This window comes from Salmo salar, chromosome 22 (genome assembly GCF_965601325.2).
Source record: "Salmo salar chromosome 22, fSalSal1, whole genome shotgun sequence".
NCBI classification, from domain to species: domain Eukaryota; kingdom Metazoa; phylum Chordata; class Actinopteri; order Salmoniformes; family Salmonidae; genus Salmo; species Salmo salar.
In genome coordinates this window covers 35742501-35756676 of record NC_138312.1, presented here as the reverse complement: position 1 = coordinate 35756676, position 14176 = coordinate 35742501, and the positions used below count along the sequence as shown (strand labels likewise).

Below are 14176 nucleotides of genomic sequence, written 5' to 3'. Positions count from 1 at the left end.
CGGTAATTCGTTGGCTTCAGTAGCCTATAATCAGTTGGAATCTCAGGTTCGCATTTTACATAATTCTTCAATTTTTTGCCTGTGTATGCTATCCCTGATGCAGTGACAATAAAAGGCCACACCAAAATGTGCAGTTTTGTCACAACACAATGCCACAGATGTCTCAAGTTTTGAGGGAGCGTGCAATTGGCATGCTGACTGACGGAATGTGCACCAGAGCTGTTGTCAGAGAATTTAATGTTAATTTCTCTAAAACAACGTTGTAGGCAGCTTATGGTAGAGAATTTGGCAGTACGTCCAACCGGCCTCACAACAGCAGACCACATGTAACCACACCAGCCCAGGACCTCCACATCCGGCTTCTTCACCTGCGAGATCGTCTGAAACCAGCCACCAGGACAGCTGATGGAACTGTGGGTTTGCACAACTGAAGAATTTCTGCACAAACTGTCAGAAACCGTCTCAGGGAAGCTAATCTCTGTGCTCGTCTTCTTCACCAGGGTCTTGACCTGAATGCAGCATCGGCATCGTAACTGACTTCAGTGGGAAAATACTCAAATTCGATGGCCACTGGTATACTGGAAAAGTGTGCTAATCACGGATGAATCCCGCTTTCAACTGTACCAGGCAGATGGCAGACTGACGTCAACACTGATCAGAGTGCCCCATGATGGTGGTGAGGATATGGTATGGGCAGGCATAAGCTATGGACAATGAACAAAACTGCATTTTATTGATGGCAATTTGAATGCACAGAGATACTGTAACGAGATCTTGAGGTCCATTGTCATGCCATTCATTCGTCGCTCATGTTTCAGCATTATAATGCATGGCCCCATGTCGTAAGGGTCTGTACACAATTCTTGGAAGCGGAAAATGTCCCAGCTCTTTCATGGCCTGCATACTCACCAGACATGTCACTCATTGAGCATGTTTGGGATGCTCTGGATTGACGTGTACGATAGCGTGTTCCAGTTCCCGCCAATATCCAGAAAATTCACACAGCCATTGAAGAGGACTGGGACAACATTCCACAGGCCACAATAAACAGCCTGATCAACTACAGTTGAAGTCGGAAGTTTACATACACTTAGGTTGGAGTCATTAAAACTCGTTTTTCAACCACTCCACAAATTTCTTGTAAACAATCTATAGTTTGTCGGTTACGACATCTACTTTGTGAATGACACATCATTTTCCCAACAATTGTTGACAGACAGATTATTTCACTTAATCACAATTCCAGTGGGTCAGAAGTTTACATACACTAAGTTGACTGTGCCTTTAAACAGCTTGGAAAATTCCAGAAAATTATGTCATGGCTTTAGAAGCTTCTGATAGGCTAATTGACATCATTTGAGTCGATTGAAGGTGTACCTGTGGATGTATTTCAAGGCCTACCTTCAAACTCAGTGCCTCTTTGCTTGAAATCATGGGAAAATCAAAAGAAATCAGCCAAGTCCTCAGAAAAAAAATTGTAGACCTCCACAAGTCTGGTTCATCCTTGGGAGCAATTTCCAAACGCCTGAAGGTACCACGTTCATCTGTACAAACAATAGTACGCAAGTATAAAGACCTTGGGACCACGCAGCTGTCATACCGCTCAGGAAGGAGATGTGTTCCTTCTCCTAGAGATGAACGTGCTTTGGTGCGAAAAGTGCAAATCAACCACAAAGGATCTTGTGAAGATGCTGGAGGAAACAGGTACAAAAGTATCTATATCCACAGTAAAACGAGTCCAAATCGACATAACCTGCAAGGCTGCTCAGCAAGGAAGAAGCCACTGCAACAAAACCGCCAAAAAAAAGCCAGACTACGGTTTGCAACTGCACATGGGGACAAAGATCTTACTTTTTGGAGAAATGTCCTCTGGTCTGATGAAACAAAAATAGAACTGTTTGGCCAAAATGACCATCGTTATGTTTGGAGGAAAAAGGGGGAGGCTTGCAAGCCGAAGAACACCATCCCAACCGTGAAGCACGGGGGTGGCAGCATGTTGTGGGGGTGCTTTGCTGCAGGAGGGATTGGTGCACTTCACAAAATAGATGACATCATGAGGTAGGAAAATTATGTGGATATATTGAAGCAACATCTCAAGACATCAGTTAGGAAGTTAAAGCTTGGACGCAAATGGGTCTTCCAAATGGACAATGACCCCAAACATACTTCCAAAGTTGTGGAAAAATGGCTTAAGGACAACAAAGTCAAGGTATCGGAGTGGCCATCACAAAGCCCTGACCTCAATCCTAGCGAAAATTTGTGGGGAGAACTGAAAAAGCATGTGCGAGCAAGGAAGCCTACAAACCTGACTCAGTTACACCAGCTCTGTCAGGAGGAATGGGCCAAAAGTCACCCAACTTATTGTGAGAAGCTTGTGGAAGGCTACCCGAAACGTTTGACCCAAGTTAAACAATTTAAAGGCAATGCTACCAAATACTAATTGAGTGTATGTAAACTTCCGACTTCAACTGTATATTCGAAGTAGATGTGTCGCGTTGCATGAGGCAAATGGTGGTCACAGCAGATACTGACTGGTTTTCTGATCCACGCCCCTACTTAAAAAAAAGAAGGTATCTGTGACCAACAGATTCATATCCCAGTCATGTGAAATCCATAGTTCAGGGCCTAATCAATTCATTTAAATTGACTGATTTCCTTATATTAACTGTAACTCATTAAAATCAACGATATTGTTGCATGTTGTGTTTTAGTTTTGTTCAGTGTAAATAAAATAATTAGTGTGGTTTCACAAACTCAGCAAAAAAATAAACGTCCCTTTTTCAGGACCCTGTCTTTCAAATATAATTTGTAGAAATCCAAATAACTTCACAGATCTTCATTGTAAAAGGTTTATACACAGTTTCCTGTGCTTGTTCAATGAACCATAAACAATTAATTTACATGACCCTGTGGAATGGTCGTTAAGAAACTAACAGCTTACAGACGGTAGGCAATTAAGGTCACAGTTATGAAAACTTAGGACACAAAAGAGGCCTTTCTACTGACTCTAGAAAAACACCAAAAGAAAGATGCCCAGGGTCCCTGCTCATCTGTGTGAACGTGCCTTAGGCATGCTGTAAGGAGGAATGAGGACTGCAGATGTGGCCAGGGCAATAAATTGCAATGTCCGTACTGTGAGATGCCTAAGACAGCGCTACATGGAGACAGGATGGACAGCTGATCGTCCTCGCAGTGGCAGACCACGTGTAACAACACCTGCACAGGATCGATACATCTGAACATCACACCTGCGGGACAGGTACAGGATGGCAACAATAACTGCCCGAGTTACACCAGGAACACACAATTACATTTCACATTTAGTTATTTAGCAGACGCTCTTATCCAGAGCGACTTACAGTAGTGAATGCATACATTTCATTTCATGCATTTAAAAAAAAAAATTTTGTACTGGCCCCCGTGGGAATCGAACCCACAACCCTGGCGTTGCAAACACCATGCTCTACCAACTGAGCCACAGGGAAGACAATCCCTCCATCAGTGCTCAGACTGCCCGCAATAGGCTGAGAGAGGCTGGACAGAGGGCTTGTAGGACTGTTGTAAGGCAGGTCCTCACCAGACATCACCGGCAACAACGTCGCCTATGGGCACAAACCCACCATCGCTGGACCAGACAGGACTGGCAAAAAGTGCTCTTCACTGACGAGTCGCAGGTTTGTCTCACCAGGGGTGATGGTCGGATTCGCGTTTATCATCGAAGGAATGAGCGTTACACCGAGGCCTGTACTCTAGAGCGGGATCGATTTGGAGGTGGAGGGTCCGGCATGGTCTGGGGCGGTGTGTCACAGCATCATCAGACGGAGCTTGTTGTCATTGCAGGCAATCTCAACGCTGTGCGTTACAGGGAAGACATCCTCCTCCCTCATGTAGTACCCTTCCTGCAGGCTCATCCTGACATGACCCTCCAGTATGACAATGCCACCAGCCATACTGCTCGTTCTGTGCGTGATTTCCTGCAAGACAGGAATGTCAGTGTTCTGCCATGGCCAGCGAAGAGCCCGGATCTCAATCCCATTGAGCACGTCTGGACCTGTTGGATCGGAGGGTAAGGGCTAGGGCCATTCCCCCCCAGAAATGTCCGGGAACTTGCAGGTGCCTTGGTGGAAGAGCGGGGTAACATCTCACAGTAAGAACTGGCAAATCTGGTGCAGTCCATGAGGAGGAGATGCACTGCAGTACTTAATGCAGCTGGTGGCCACACCAGACACTGACTGTTACTTTTAATTTTGACCCCCCACCCCCCTTTGTTTAGGGACACATTCAATTTCTGTTAGTCACGTCTGTGGAACTTGTTCAGTTTGTCTCAATCGTTGAATCTTATGTTCATACAAATATTTACACATGTTAAGTTTGCTGAAAATAAACGCAGTTGACAGTGAGAGGACGTTTCTTTTTTTGCTGAGTTTAAAAGATTTTCTAAATAGTGTGCCTTCAACAGGATTAGACGTTATACCCTCACACCCCTGACTGTTCCATAGTTCCCTACTCTACCTGCTAAGATACCAGTCAGGTGAAATGTTTTGTACAAAATTCGAACTATATTTTTAATTATGATGTCTTGTAGAGGTCGGTGTTTGAAAGCCACTTGGAATCAAAGAGCACACCGAAACCGCTGCGAAATCAGTGGGGTCTCGCATTTTGCAACACACGGTTTGAAAAAGCATGTGATCAAAAAGCATGTGAAACAAAGCTTCGGACATTGATGACATACTTCTGATAAAGTGATACATGCATTGGCACACTGCTTTGAAGTTCCATGCTGACCAGACCGCACGCGTGCATGTGTAACAGTACTAACTTCCGTCCCTCTCCTCGCCCCTACCTTAGCTTGAACCAGGGACCCTCTGCACACATCAACAACTGACACCCACAAAGCATCGTTACCGATCGCGCCACAAAAGCTGCGGCCCTTAAAGAGCAAGGGGAACAAGTACTTCACGGTCTCAAAGCGAGTGACGTCACCGATTGAAACGCTATTAGTGCGCACCACCGCTAACTAGCTAGCCATTTCACATCGGTTACACATGCGTCCACCATCGCACGCAAGTTGATTTTGTCCACCCACACCAGACGTGATCAGGACACGCTGGTTGAAATATCAAAACAAACAACCAATTATATTAATTTGGGGACAGGTCAAAAAGCATTAAACATTTATGGCAATTGAACTAGCTAGTTTGCTGTTGCTAGCTAATTTGTCCTGGGATATAAACATTGGGTTGTTATTTTACCTGAAATGCACAACATCCTCTACTCCGACAATTCATCCACAGATAAAACGGTAAACCGAGTTCGTTTCTAGTAATCTTTCCTTCAGGCTTCTTTTCTTTGGACTTTATATGGTGGTTGGCAACCAACTTTAAGGTGCATTACCACAACCAACTCGACTGGAGTGTGGACCTCAGTTCATCTTTCAATCGCCCAGGTCGGTTTATGCTCCTAAAAACCAATGAGAAGATGGTACATATATGTTGCTAAAAACCAATGAGGAGATGGGAGAGGCAGGACTTGCAGCGTGTTGAGGGTCACAGATAGAATCAAGTTCTATTTTTGCGCCCGGCTCCGCAGGCGCTTGCAAGCAGTGTGGGTGCAATGATTGAATAACATGAATGTGTAATGCTTGCGCACGCGACGCAAGCTGTGTGGACAGCATGTTAGCTGCTTAGCGATTTCGATGCATGCCTCGGAGCAAATAATGTCACACATTTTAGTCATCCTAGCTATTGTACTATCAACTGGCTTGCTATATTAGGCAGCTCTAGATGCGAGGGGAAAACAAATATTTATATTATCTATAGGGGGGTATTTACCTGGAGTAACAAAGCATTTTCACAAACTTTAGTGCCAATTAGTATTTTTCTCCGCTCATACAGGAGTAATAAAGGCCTAGTTCAATGATTATATATTTATTTAATTTTGATGTATCAGGACTACTTCCCACGACTGTTCTTTATTTAAGGTGAATGCCAGAAGCAGCACACCATCGATGTGAGCTGGGAGAAGCGAGGCTGCAGAGCCGGAGGCGAGAACGAGGGCTGTTGTTGGAGCAGACCGGGACCAGTGTTGAAATGGAGAGAAAGGCCTTTATGGGAATTGGGAGGGTGAATGCGTAACCCTTCTCAAAGCTAAGTACCTCTCTATATCCAATTTTAACTTAGTGCCAGATAGAGCTGTATTCCAACATTCTCTACTGTGTTGCGTGCTACGCACTCATTAATGCCAGTGTGCCTGTGGATTGAGACTATAGCTGCCGTGACCTGACCGGAGGACGAACTACGAATCAACAAGCAACTGTGGATCAGATTGACGGCTGCCGGTGAGCGAGAAGAAACGGAGAGGAGGCCTTTGGGAAATTGGGAGGGTGAACGCTTCACCCTGCCCAAAGCTAAGTACCTCTTCATATTCCATTTCCAACATCTCACCTGCTAGCAGTGCCTGCCGACGTTCTCTACTGCTTTGTGTCATTCGCGCTTGTTAATGCCAGTGCATACACTGTGAACCAAAGAGGAGGCTTGGCAGTGTCCCTGCCATGGTGGGACCACAGAACACTCCTAAGGGCTATTAAAATAGGACTTTTACATTTTATATTTCTGGACTTGTCCACTTCGGACTTAGCCATTGTTAAATAAATAGTGTAGAACACCCTTCTGTCTCTGGTGTGTGTTTGGAAGGTCTACATATCTTAACCAATCATTCATACAAATGCAATAACTGACTTATATTTGCTTGTCTATTGTCCCATTCTTCAATCTACTCTTTGATATATATTTTAGTTGATACACCTGTGTGATGTGTCTAATATACATGAATACAAATGTATTCACCCTGGACATGAGTCTTTAGAACTTTTGAATCATTAACTAAGTGTTGTCTTCAAATGTTATTGGTCACATACACATTTAGCAGATGTTATTGAGGGTGTAGCGAAATGGTTGTGTTCCTACAGTAGCTCCAACAGCGCAGTAATATCTAAAAATTATTCACAACAATACACACAAATCTAAAAGTAAAATAATGGATTTAAGAAATGTATTAATATTAGATTGAGCAATGTCAGCGTGGCATTGACTAAAATAAAGTAGAATACAGTATATACATATGAGATGAGTAAACATTATTTAACCATTATTAAAGTGACTAGTGTTCCATTATTAAAGTGGCCAGTGATTCCAAGTCTATGTATATAGGGCAGCAGCCTCTAAGGTGCAGGGTTGAGTAACAGGGTGGAAGCCGGCTAGTGATGGCTATTTATCAGTCTGATGGCCTTAAGATGGAAGCTGTTTTTCAGTCTCTCGGTCCCAGCTTTGTTGCACCTGCACTGACCTCGCCTTCTGGATGATAGCAGGGTGAACAGGCCGTGGCTCAGGTAATAGATGTCCTTGATGATCTTTTTGGCCTTCCTGTGACATCAGGTGCAGTAGGTGTCTTGATTGATAAAGTCTGCATATTGTTTGTTAAATTACCATAGTCTGTTGGTCTTCACATGTTTACTATGAAAAAGTTATTTTGTAACCTATCTATTTAAAAGAAAAATTAACATGCATAGTTTATACACAGCTTCATGGCATTTAGTCATCCCCCAAATTCGGCCATTGAAAGCCTTGACCGTTGTATCCTTCCTGAGGGAACGGCCTGCTGACAGCTGACAACAGGGTGGCATGTTTTGATATGCTGCTCTAGAGTTCATGGCCCAGTAGACTCACCTGGGGACAGGGGGAAATATTCATGTTCGTTTTTTATTAAAGTCTGGGAGACTTTTAGAGGGAGGAGAGTACATGAGTTTTGAAGTGAATACAGTAAATCCAACCAGTGACCCTTGATTATATGCTATAAATCAGACAGCAATGGTGCCATAAGTATACTATTACGAGCGTACCCTACTTCTCTGTGCTCTGGAAAGATTGCAGGTAGTTGGTCAAAAGGCTCTGGAGGTCTTTGGAATATTCTGTCTCTGTATCACCTGGAGAGAGAGAGAGAGAGAAGTACAGAGAATGATTGAAAGCAAGAGTTAACAAGTAACAATTATTACATTGTTGATTATTGAGGACTAAGGGTGCCTTCAAATCAGACAAATGGATGTGTAAAAGACGCAGCAACTCAATGGTTTAATGGGAGTAGTGTGTTGGGAGGCCCTAGCATTGTGTTGAAAGGCATATCCATTGAAAATGTAGAGCAGTGTTTCTCCTCACCACACTGCTGTGTCGGACGTGCGTTATATGCATTTTGATTTGAAGGCAGCCTTACTCTGTGGTTCAAGTTGTATCTTCATGTCTGTAACTTCCCCTCTTACTGGGCAAGTTCGTTTTGCATGGCCCGGTGCCCCAGATGGGTGGAAATTGTACTTAAAGACCAATGGAATGCGCAAACTACACCCACACTGGCACAGGGCCTCCTGTCTAACCTTCTAATCACAGTCTCTGACAGGAAGTTACTCCAGTAGACAGGTTTATGGTGCATAGGGCTTCTTCACTCCTCATATGAGTAGAGTATTACTTCTTCAAATAGTATCGTTAGGGAGCCCAGCGCCTAAGGATTTGGACTTTAGAATGTATAGCTCGTTAGCAAGTAGGGCGCACAGATTGGTGTCACCTTCTTAGTCAGTGTGTGTTACACCTGTGCTGGTTGCCATCTCATTAGTGGGAAGGTGTTTCACCTGTGCTGGCCCAGGTGCTATTTAAGAGTGGCTGGCCCAATGCTCCAGATGTCTTGATAGATGTGGAGGGTTTAGATTTTTTGAAAAACAATCCTTTATCTGCTATTCCCGATTTTGTTTTGCCTCTACATTTTTGGTTTGCTTCCTGTCTTTAAGTCTTTTAGTGGCCGCTCATGTTTGGTGTCTTTTAGGTTCCAGTTGTTGTTGCTAGTCAACTTTCAGTGGACACCCCAATGAGTGTCTTTCAGAACCCTTCCAAAAACCTAATCTGTTTTATTTTGGTTGTTGGTCAGTGACTCTGTTAGTTCCCTCTTCTGTTTGAGCTACATTTTTGGTTTTCTTGCTGTGGAATGTAACAAAATGGGGGCTCGTCCGGGATCTAGTTTCCCATGAGTATGGCAGTCGCTCTAGTTACCTACTCTGAAGCTCTGGTGTGCCCAGATATTTGAGTGTTCAAAATACACTTTTGTGGTAGAGTTTCTGTTACTGACCTCCACCTTTAGAGGGTATAAGATTGGTGGAATCATTTTGAAAGTTGCATAAACACAAGATAATAAAATTAAAATAAAGCCATGGACTTTAAGATGGAAAACCCTACATTGGAGATGCTAGATAAATGTACAAAGGCAAATCTGCTCGTCATTGCAACGCATTATGGCATCAAAGTGGCATCTGGCAATCCAACAGCAGTAGTTAGAGTTGATTGGTATTACTTTGGTAGAGGAGGAAATCCTTCAGGAGAGGGAGGTTGATGAAATGGGTCCTACAGGTGGTAGAGTACACCCCATAGATGTGCAACTGCGAGAGGTAGAACTAAAGGCAAAATGGGAACAACAGACAGAGCTTGAGCTTTATAGTAAAGATGTAATTTAACTAATATTGTATTACCTTTTAATGTGTCATGAACACAACCAGTCTTGATTTCATCTTTGTCAAACAAATCCCTTCACAAAGTAGGTTACTTGCACACCCCAAAATAAGTCAAGCCTCTGAACAGTGCACTGTGCACACGCCATTTGAATGGAAAAGGACATCTATTACAAACACCAAGTGTAATGACATTCAGCCTACAAAGTGGCATGTATTAATGGATTCCAAGGGAAGCCAGGCTTCCACAAAAAATGTAACAATAAAAAAAGAAAAACTTATAAAAGGATTATAACTTATTGTGGGAAGCTTGTGGAAGGCTACCCGAAACGTTTGACCCAAGTTAAACAATGTAAAGGAAATACACTCAATTAGTATTTGGAAGCATGTAAACTTCTGGCCCACTGGGAATGTGATGAAAGAAATAAAAGCTGAAATAAATCACTACTATTATTCTGACATTTCACATTCTTAAAATAAAGTGGTGATCCTAACTGACCTAAAACAGGGAATTTTTACAAGGATTAAATGTCAGGAATTGTGAAAAACGGCGTTTAAATGTATTTGGCTAAGGTGTATGTAAACTTCAGACTTCAACTGTATATTTTTTGTAGCCGTCTATTTACCACCACAAACCGCACTCAAGGAACTGGATAATGCCATAAGCAAACAGGAAAATGCTCAGCCAAAGGTGGCGCTCCTAGTGGCCGGGGACTTTAATGCAGGGAAACTCAAATCTGTTTTACCTAATTTCTACCAGAATGTTAAATGTGCAACCAGAGGGAACAAAAACTCAAGACCACCTTTACTCCACACACAGAGACGTGGACAAAGCTCTCCCTCACCCACCATCTGGCAAATCTGACCATAATTCTATCCTACTGATTCCTGCTTACAAGCATAAACTAAAGCAGGAAGCACCAGTGACTTGGTCAATAAAAAAGTTGTAAGATGAAGCAGATGTTAATAAATCCTCTTATAGCTCCTTAAGGATAGGGGGCAGTATTGACAATTTCAGAAAAAATATGTGCCCATATTAAACTGCCTCCTATTCAAACTCAGAAGCTAGGATATGCATATAATTAGTAGATTTGGATAGAAAACACTCTGAAGTTTCTAAAACCATTTGAATGGTGTCTGTGAGTATAACAGAACTCATATGGCAAGCAAAAACCTAAGAGAAATCCTACCAGGAAGTGGAAATCTGGATGCATGGGCTCTCTTCAAGTTGTTTCCTATTGAATAGACAGTGACGTAGTAATAATTGTGCACTTCCTACAGCTTCCACTAGATGTCGACAGTCTTTACAAAGTTGTTTGAAGCTTCTACGATGAACAGAGCCCGAATGACAAGGAGGGGAAGTTGTTGAGGCAGGGGGTGACATCACTTCTTGGGGCGCATTCACGAGGGAGGATCCTCCCGTTCCAAAACCTTTTTCAAGACACAGGAACCGTCCGGTTGAAATATTATTGAATCTTCACGTTCTGAAGGCCCTAAAGATCGATGTTTTACAACGTTTGACATGTTTGAACGAACACAAATACAACTTTTCTTTACTTTTCGTCGCGACATCGTCCGCACGTTTTCTACACTTGGTGTAGCTTACTGGACGCACGAACAACAAGGAGTTATTTGGACATAAATTATGGACTTTATCGAACAAAACAACATTTGTTGTGGACCTGGGATTCCTGGAAGTGCCTTCTGATGAAGATGATCAAAGGTAAGGGAATATTTCTAATGCAATGTATGATTTTAGATGTGCCCAAGATGGCGGCTATCTGTATAGCCTAGTGTATTTTTCTGAGCGCAGTACTCAGATTATTGCAAAGAGTGCTTTCCTCGTGAAGCTTTTTTGAAATCTTTGCATAAAGGAGATGTTCATCTATAATTCTTTGAATGACAGTTTAATTTTGTATCAATGTTTATGACAAGTATTTTTGTAAATTGTGGCGCTGATTCACCGGCAGTATTTGAGGGAAAATATTTTCTGAAAGTCTCGCGCCGATGTAAAATGCTGTTTTTATATATAAATATGAACTTTATCGAACAAAAAATGCGGCAGGGCTTGCAAAATATTACAGACTACAAAGGGAAGCGCTTGCTTCGAGGCAAGTAACACTGAAGCATGCATGAGAGCATCAGCTGTTCCGGACGACTGTGTCAATGAATAGCATTCTCACATAGGCTCACATAGGTGCTCTCAGTAGCCGATGTGAGTAAGACCTTTAAACAGGTCAACATTCACAAGGCCGCTGGGCCAGACAAATTACCAGGACGTGTACTCCGAGCATGCGCTGACCAACTGGCAAGTGTCTTCATTGACATTTTCAACCTGTCGCTGACTGAGTCTGTAATGCCAACATGTTTTAAACAGATTACCATAGTTCTTGTGGCCAAGAACTCTAAGGTAATCTGCCTAAATGACTACCGACCCATAGCACTCACGTCAGTAGCCATGAAATGCTTTGAAAGGCTGGTCATGACTCACATCAACACCATTATCCCAGAAACCCTAGACCCACTCCAATTCGCATACCGCCCCAACAGATGCAGATGATGCAATCTTTATTGCACTCAACACTGCCCTTTCCCACCTGGACAAAAGGAACACCTATGTGAGAATGCTATTCATTGACTACAGCTCAGCGTGCAACACTATAGTACCCTCAAAGCTCTTCACTAAGCTAAGGACCGTGGGACTAAACACCTCCCTCTGAAACTGGATCCTGGACTTCCTGACGGGCCTCCCACAGGTGGTAAGGGTAGGTAACTGCCGCGCAGATCCTCAATATGGGGGCCCATCAGGGGTGCTTGCTCAGTCCCCTCCTGTACTCCCTGTTCACTCATGACTGCATGGTCAGCCACGACTCCAACACCATCAAGTTTCCCAATGACACAACAGTGGTAGGCCTGATCACCAACAACAATGAAACAGCCCATAGGGAGGTCAGAGACCTGGCCGTGTGGTGCCAGGCAAACAACCTCTCCCTCAAGGACTGAGCACGCCCCCATTCTCATCAACAAGGCTGCAGTGGAGCAGGTTGAAAGCTTCAAGTTCCTTGGTGGCCACATCACCAACAAACTATCATGGTCCAAACACACCAAGACAGTCGTGAAGAGAGCACGACAAAGCCTATTCCCCCTCAGGAGACTGAAAAGATTTGGCATGGGTCCTCAGATTCTCAAAAGGTTCTTCAGCTGCACCATCCTGACTGGTTGCATCACTGCCTGGTATGGCAACTGCTCACCCTCCGACCACAAGGCACTACAGAGGGTAGTGCGTACAGCCCAGTACATCACTGGGGCCAAGCTCCCTGTCATCCAGGACCTCTATACCAGGTGGCGTCAGAGGAAGGCCCTAAACATTGTCAAAGACTCCTGCCACCCTAGTCATGGACTGTTCTCTCTGCTACCACACGGCAAGCAGCTTCTTAACAGCTTCTACCCCCAAGCCATAAGACTCCTGAACAGCTAATCAAAGGGCTACCCAGACCCCTCTTTTATGCTGCTGCTACACTTTTTATTATCTATGCATAGTCACTAACTCTGCCTACATGTACATATTACCTCAATTACCTTGACTAACTGGTGCCCCCGCACATTGACTCTGTAACGGTACCCTTTGTATATAGCCTCGTTATTGTTATTTTACTGCTGCTGTTGAATTATTTGTTAGTTTTACTTTCTATTTTTTTACTTAACACTTTTTTTCTTTTTAAAGCATTGTTGGTTAAGTAAGTAAGCATTTCACTGTAAGGTCTACACCTCTTGTATTTGGCGCATGTGACAAATACAATTTGATTTGATAAAGTACACCTTGAATTTATATATAAATGCCTTGAATATTTTAATTTTGGAGAATCTCTTATACAATGGGTTAAAGTTATGTACTCTATCGGCATATCTATTTATTATGGCCATCGAAATGTTGGCTATTAAAATCAGATCCAACAATAATACCAAGGGGCTAGAAATCCAAGGCTTGAAAGCAAAGGTATCATTGTACACCGACGACTCATGTTTTCGTTTAAATCCGCAATCTGGATCCCTGCACAGACTCAGAGGATCTAGATAGTTTCTCTAACCTCTGGATTACAACCAAACTATGTTAAGTGTACCATATTACATATTGGATCGCAAAAAAATACAACCTTTACATTACCGTGTAGTTTACCAATAAAATGGTCTGACGGTGAAGTAGACATATTCGGTATTCATATCTCGAAGTAAATAAATTCTCACTAAATAAATGTTAATATAAAGTTAGCAAAAATAGATAAGATCTTGCTACCATGGAAAGCTACAGTTGAAGTCGGAAGTTTACATACACCTTAGCCAAATACATTTAAACTCAGTTTTTCACAATTCCTGACATTTAATACTAGTATAAAATTCCCTGTCTTAGGTCAGTTAGGATCACCACTTTATTTCAGCTTTTATTTCTTTCATCACATTCCCAGTGGATCAGAAGTTTACATACACTCAATTAGTAATTGGTAGCATCGCCTTTAAATTGTTTAACATGGGTCAAACGTTTCAGGTAGCCTTCCACAAGCTTCCCACAATAAGTTGGGTGAAGTTTGGCCCATTCCTCCTGACAGAGCTGGTGTAACTGAGTCAGGTTCGTAGGCC

The 14176-nt window shown here is 43.0% G+C and overlaps 1 long non-coding RNA gene across 1 annotated transcript; it reads right to left on the bottom strand.

Annotated features, from left to right (window-relative positions):
- Positions 1 to 7033: 7033 nt before the first annotated feature.
- Positions 7034 to 8027, bottom strand: LOC145862634 (uncharacterized). Its single transcript, XR_014382183.1, has 2 exons — positions 7898 to 8027; positions 7034 to 7724 (listed from the first exon to the last, which is right to left on the bottom strand). It is a non-coding gene; the product is annotated as an uncharacterized LOC145862634 (long non-coding RNA).
- Between the last annotated feature and the right edge of the window lie 6149 nt (positions 8028 to 14176).